Raw genomic sequence first — 7,830 nt, 5'->3', positions numbered from 1 at the left:
TAACAAAACAGACTTTATTTAAAAAACAAAACGAAACAAACAAACAAAAAATACCTATTCACCTAAGTTGCAATTTTGTTAAGAGTAGTATACACATATATATATGTAAGTGTATAAGAATATAGATAGAGAGAAAGTGCTCTGTAAACCATGAAGCCCTGTAGAAATTTAGGGTGCTATTATTTCTTCTTATTATGTATGTCCTTCATTCATCTGTTTATGTCTCTTACTATGCATGTGCTCAAGGTAGAGTCTAGATTGTAAATCTCTGAAATACAAGATTCATAACTTTTGACAAGCTGGGAGAGACTCCAAGTAGTAAATTAAGCAAGCATTTAAAAATGGCCTTTTGAGGAGACTTCCAGTTTCACTAACATGAAATAATCCCATTCTTCCAGGTCATCATCCCTAAAAACTCTGAATACAGCACAGAAAAGCATGGGGATATTTTGAAAGGGAGAAAGAAATTGGTCTACAAAGAGAACTTGGGACTTGAGAAATAACACAGTGGTAAGTTCTCAGGTTTATTTTCTCTCATATCTCAGACAGGGTACTGCAAAAACCTCCAACTCAGCACTATAAGCAGGCACAGATAATAAAAGCTCCAAGAAATGCCTGTTTTTTTCCTAGTCAAATGATGTGGGGAATGGATGGCCTAACAATGGAAAACCTTATTGACGATATCTGTCTTACTTCAGCCAAACACAGAAAAACTGCATGTTCTCCTCTAGCATGGTTTCAGCAGAGTCTAGCAGGGAGTTATTTTTTCACTCAATCTCCCTAATCCATAGAACAACACTCCAATTCCCCGTCAGACTGGTTTTGGAAGGGCTAAGTGAGGAGATAACCTTCTATCTTCTGCCTGGTAAAAGCAGGTGGTGCTCCAATTCCCCCAGCATCAGTGGATTGAGCAGGGAGCTGACTTTACACTCCCACTCAGGGGCAACAACACAGCGGCATAAAGGAAACTTTAGTAATCATTCACAAATTCTCTTGAAACAAATTAAAGACAAATAATTCAGCAAAGAAATAGAAATTATCAAAAAGAATTAAATAGAAATGATAAAACTGGTAAATATATAAGTAAAATAAAATCTTACTGTATGGGCTCAATTATATAGTGGAGATAACAGAAATAGAATCACTGAACTTGAAGAACAGACCAATATAACTTACCCAACCTGAACAACAGAAAATAGTCTGAAATAAAATGAACAGTCTCAGGGACTATGGGACTTTTTTTAAAAAGGTAACAATCATATCGTTGTAGCTGCCAGCCCCCGATAGACATACGGACCACCAGAAATCAATGAGTTATAGGAAACACACTCTTTATTCAGCTAGCTAGGTCTGCCAGGGGTACGCAGACCCCAAATTAAGCAGCTCCGAAATGTAGAGGTACAGGGTTTTTAAGCCCTAAACCCCGTTCTTCATTATGTGTGAACACAAAGGTCTATTTTTCTTCTATTTACTACCTGTCAACCCACAGGTTGGTTGTGTAAGCGGGGCTACAGAAGCAGAAAGCTTATTGTTAGAATGTTATGTTCCTATGGATGATAGCCTATGTTCCCATAGGCGATAGCCAAGCAATAATTTTCCAGCCAGCACAATATCACTGTAGTCACAGAAGTAGAGGAGTTTAAGAGGAGGACTAAAGATGTATTCAAAGAAATAATAGCTGAAAACTTCCTTGGCAAAAGACATAAACCTATAATTCAAGAAGTTGAAAAATTCCCAAGGAAAATAAACCCCCAAAAATCCACCTCAAGATATGTGATGGTTAAACTACTGAAAACTAAAGACACAGAATATCTCGAAAGCAGCCAGAGAGAAATGACACCTTACTTAAAGGGGAACATGAATATGAATTAGAGTGGATTTTTCACCTGAACCATGGAGGACAGAGGAAGTGGCACAACATTTTCCAAGTACTAAAAGGATTGTCAAACCACTGTCTTAGGTCCAGTGAAAATATTCTTTAATAATGAAAAGAAAATCAAGATATCCTCAGGTGAAGGAAAACTAAAATAATTTATCACCTGCATACCTACTATAAAGAATATTTTCTAAACAGAAAAAAGATAATATAAGGAGAAAATTTGGAGCATTTAGACAAAAGAAATTTCACTAGAAGAAAAAATATTAGTATATACCATAGACTTTCTTTCTCTTGAGTTTTCTAAATTTCTAAATTGTCAATGGGAAAAAAACAATAACACTGTCTGATGTGGTTCTAAATGTATATAGATTTAAGTATGTTGACATAAGAATGTCCAAACCTGTAGAGAATTTTTATGAAACCTTAGTTGAGTCAAATGCATGGAAGTGAGATCTCAACAGATTGAGATAAAAGCTTCCAAATAAATAAGTTTTCAGCTTCTTTTATGCATTTGGAATTAAGAAGGGAATGTAAGGAAGATTACATGAAAGTGGGAAAAAGCAAGGCATTGATGAGATTATAGGATAGTTAAGATTATGTGCTCTCTGAGGATGGTCATGCTTTAGAAGGAAAGGTCTCAAAAGAGGCATTTCAAAGATATGATAACCTAGGTACACAGAAACAATGAACAGGGCTTGCTTAAGGCAAAGATAAACCTTTTACTAAAGAAGTTATATGCCTGGGGTGTTGCTACCCACCATGACCTGCCCAGTTAGGAATTTATGATCAGATTACCCTGTGAGATTACTTCTATAGAAGCACTTTTTTGTACACAAATATTTAAGACAATTATATTATAAACAGAGAGCATAGATGTAAATGGAGGTAAGTTTTCTATACTTAAACTAGTAAAATGATGATATTGGTAGATAATAGATTGTGAGAGTATATATAATGTAATACCTAGAGCGACCACTAAAAAATCTATACAAAGTATAAAATTAAAAAATACTATAGATAAGGGGGAAATGGAGAGTTATTGTTTAAAGGATACAGAGTTTATGTTTGGAATGTTAAAAAAATGTTCTGGAAATGAATAGTGGTGGTGGTTGCACAGCATTGTGAATGTATTTAATGCCACTGAATTGTGTAAATTAAAATGGTTAAAAATGGTTAATTTTATGTTACATATAGTTTACCAAAATTTTTAAAATAGGTAATCAAAATGGTAATTAAAAAAAAACTATAGAGGTAATAATCATCTTGCAACATGTAAGTTTACCAAATCACTTGTACACCTTAAATGTACGGTGTTATGCGTCAATTATATCTCGATAACGCTGGCAAAAAACACTATAGTGTGGACAAAAAAAGGGGGTTCTATGGAAAATAACTTCACAGAGTGATCTGATCACAAATTCTTAACAGGGCAGGTCATTGTGGGTAGTCCTGCCCCAAGTAAGTAACTTTTAGTGAAAAGTTTGTCTTTGCCTTAAGCAATCCATATTCATTGTTTCTGTGTTAACATTACCTTTGAAATAACCACCCAAGAGAGCATATAATCTTGTTAACTATTTTGTAATCCAATTCCAGCCTTGCTTTCTCCCACCTCTATGTCATTTTCCTTACATTTTTTCCTTAATTTCAGCAAAAAGAAAAAAGGAATCGCCAAAATAAGGATAGATTAAAAGACCTCTGGGAAAACATCAGGTATATGAACATTCTCATTAGAAGGATACCAGGAGAACAAGAGAGGGAAAGGGATTGAGAACCTATTTGAAGAAATAATGACTAAAAATTTCCCTAACTTGGTGAAGGAAATAGACACAGGTTCAGGAAGTGCAGAGAGTCCCAAACAAGATGAAACTGTAATGGCTGAAAAATGACTGCTATAAATTTATTATTTGCAGGAAAATTACTACTTGGCTGTGTCCATGAGAACATGGCTATGTCCATAGAAACATAGGCTGTTACCCATAGGAACATAACATTCTAAACAAGCTTTCTGCTTCTGTAACCCCACTTACACACCTGGCCTGTGAGTTGACAGATAGTGAATAGAAGAAAGATAGCCCTTTGTGTTTAGACAGAATGAAGAATGGGATTTTGGGCTTAAAAACCCTGTACCTCTACATTTCAAGGCTGGTTAATTCGGGATCTGCGTACTCCTGGCAGACCCAGCTGGCTGAATAAAGAGTGTTTCCTATAACTCACTCACTGAGTTCTGGTGGTCCATGTGTCTTTCGGGGGCTGGTGGCCACAACAAAACCAAAGAGGCCTACAAGACACATCATAATTAAAATGACAAAGGTTAAAGACAAAGAGAAAATTTTAAAAGTAGCAAGAGAGAAAAAGTTAGTTACCTACAAGGGAGCTCCCATAAGACTGTCAGATGATTTCTCAACAGAAACTTTGCAGGCCAAGGGATTGCCACAAAATATTTAAAGTGATGACAAACAAGGACTTACAACCAAGACTACTCTATCTAGCAATGCTATCATTTAGAATTGAAGGAGAGATTAGAAGTTTCCCAGACAAGAAAAAGCTAAACGATCTCATCATCATCAAACCAGTATTATGAGAAATGTTAAAAGGACTTCTTTAAAAAGAAGATGAGGCAAGGGGAAGAACATAATACAAATAATAAAATGGCAATAACTACATACCTATCAATAATCACTTTAGATATAAGTGGATTAAATGCTCCAATCAAGATGTAGAGTGACTGAATGAATAAGAAAACAAGACCCATACAAATGCTGTCTACAAGAAACCCATTTCAGATCAAAAGACACACATAGACTGAAAGAAAAGGATTGAAAAGATATTTCATGCAAACAGAAACAAACAAAAAAAGTTGGGGTAGCAGTATTTATATCAGACAAAATAGACTGCAAAACAAAGGCTGTAACAAGACACAAAGAGAATTTTATAATGATAAAGAGATCGCTCCAACAAGAGGATATAACCTTTGTGAACATTTATACACTCAGTGGAGGAGCACCTAAATGTTTAAAGTAAATATTGATAGACTAAAAGGGAGAGATGAACAGTAATACAGTAATTGTTGGGAACTTTAACACCCCATTGACATTAATGGACAGATCTTCCACACAGAAGATCAACAAGGAAACAGTGGCCTTAGGTGGTATATTAGACCAAGTGAATTTAATTGATATTTTTAGAGCATTTCATCCCAAATCAACAGAATATATATTCTTTTCAAGTGCGCATGGAACATTTTTCAGGGTAGACCACATGTTAGGCCATAAAACAAGTCTTAATAAGATTGAAATCATATCGGGCATCTTCTCCAATTACAATGGTATGAAACTAGAAATAAATTACAAGAAGAAGACTGAAAAACACATAAATACATGGAGGCTAAATAACATGGTACTAAACAATGTTTGGTTTAACAATGATATCAAGGAAGAAATCAAAAGATACCTTGAGACAAATGAAGATGGAAACACAACAACTCCAAATCTATGGGACACAACAAAAGTAGTGTTAAGAGAGAAATTTATAGCAATACAGGCCTACCTCAAAAAACAAGAAAAATTTCAAATCAACCACCTAGCCTAAAGGAACAAGAAAAAGAACAACAATCGAAGCCCCAAGTGAGTAGTGGGGAAAACATAATAAAGATTAGAATGGAAATAAATGAAATAGAGTCTAAAAAAATACAAAAAATTAATAACACCAAGACCTAGTTTTTTGAAAAGGTAAAGAAAATTGATAAACCTTTAATCAGATTCATTAAGAAAAAGAGATGACCCAAATAAATGAAATCAGAAATAAAAGAGAACAACAACTGACAGCACAGAAATACAAAAGGATTATATATATATAAAATACTACAAAGAATTACATGCCAACTTGGTGGCTGAAAAATTGGTTCTTACTGAAAATTACTGTTCGACTATTGCTATGGGCATGTAAGCCTTTGATTATAGGAACATAACATTCTAAACAAGCTTTCTGCTTCTGTACCCCTGCTTACACACTTGACTTGTGAGCTGACAGATAGTAATAGAAGATAGACCTTTGTGTTTAGACAGAATGAAGAATGGGATTTGGGGCTTAAAAACCCTGTACCTCTACATTTCGGGGCTGCTTAATTTGGGGTCTGCGTACCCCTGGCAGACCCAGCTGGCTGAATAAAGAGTGTTTCCTATTACTCACTGAGTTTCCGGTGGTCCGTGTGTCTTTCGGAGGCTGGTGGCTACAACACCAACAAATAGGAGAACTTGGAAGAAATGAATAAATTGCCAGAAACATTCAATCTTACAAGACTAAATCAGGGAGAAAGAAAAAATCTGACCGGACTGACTACTATTAATAAAATTGAATCAGTAACCTAAAAATTGCCAACAAACAAAAATCTTGGACCAAATGACTTCACAGGTAAATTTTACCAAAAATTCAAAGAAGAATTAACACTTATTTTTTTCTCAAACTATTCTAAACATTTCAAGAAAAAAGAAGATTCCAGACCTTATTTTGAGTCCAACATTACTCTGATTCCAAATCCAGACAACAACATTACAAAAAATAAATAAATAAATAAAATTAAAGGCCAATATCCATGATGAACATATATGTAAAAATCTTCAACAAAATATTAGCAAACTGAGTTCAGCAATGTATTAAAAAGGTCATACACCAAATTCAAGTAGGATTTATTCCTGGGCTGCAAGTTTGGTTCAATATCTGCAAGTCAATTAACAGGATACACCACGAAAACAAAATGAAGGATAAAAATTATACAATCATATCAGTAGATGCAGAAAACCACTCAAAAATCCAGCATCCATTCTTGATAAAAACTCTCAGCGCAGTGAGAATAGAGGGAACATAGTTCAATATAATAAAGGTCATATATGACAAACTGACAGCTAATATACTAAAGTGGGAAAGCTGAAAGTTTTTAAGATCAGAAACAAGACAAGGATTGTTGTGGCGCAATCAATTCTAAGACCCACAGAGCCAATTGAGACGAATTATGAGCCTTTATTAGCCATCTGGCAACTGACTCTCTATCACACAGGGTTAGAGGAGATCAGTCCCGAGCTCCCAAAAGAGGCAGTTTATAAAACCTAGAACCACACCCTGGTTAACATCAGACAAGCAAGCAAATTAACCACACCCTGGTTAACATCAGACAAACAAGCAGATTACAGAAGCAGAAGTTGGCCGTTAGCATATCTTTGCCTAGAACCACACCCTTAACAGGATGTCCACTTTCACCACTTCTATTCAATGTGTTATTAGAAGTCCTCACTACAGCAGTCAGACAAGAAAAAAATAAATACCCACCCAAATTGAAAAGGAAAAAGTAAAACTGTCATTATTTGTAGACGACATGATACTATATGTAGAGAATTCTAAAAAGTCCACCAAAAAGAAAAAAAACTATTAGAACTGATAAATGTATTCAATAAAGTTGCAGGATACAAAGTGAGCATTCAGAAATAGATTGTATTTTTATACACTAATAATGAACTATTGGAAAGAGAAATTAAGAAAACAATCCCACTTACAATTGCATCAAAACAAAATAAAGTAGCAAAAAATAAATTAACCTAGCAGATAAAAGACTTGTACTCAGGAAATTATAAAACAGAAAATAAAGAAATTGAAGAAGCTACAAATAAATAGAAACATATACTATGCTCATGGATAAGAAGAATTAACATCATTAAAATGTCCATCCTAGCCAAAGCAATCTGTAGATTCGATGCAATTCCTATCAAAATACCAATGGCATTTTTCATAGAACTAGAACAAATAATTTTAAATTTTATATGGAACCACGAATGACCCTGAACAGCCACAGCAATCTTGAGAAATAAGAACAAAGGTGAAGGTATTATGCTACCTTATATCTAGCTATACCACAAGTACTCAAAACAGCATGGTACTGGCATAAAAATAGACATATAGGT

Source organism: Rousettus aegyptiacus, unplaced genomic scaffold (genome assembly GCF_014176215.1).
Source record: "Rousettus aegyptiacus isolate mRouAeg1 unplaced genomic scaffold, mRouAeg1.p scaffold_m13_p_7, whole genome shotgun sequence".
Taxonomy (NCBI): domain Eukaryota; kingdom Metazoa; phylum Chordata; class Mammalia; order Chiroptera; family Pteropodidae; genus Rousettus; species Rousettus aegyptiacus.
This window is presented reverse-complemented; position numbering follows the sequence as displayed.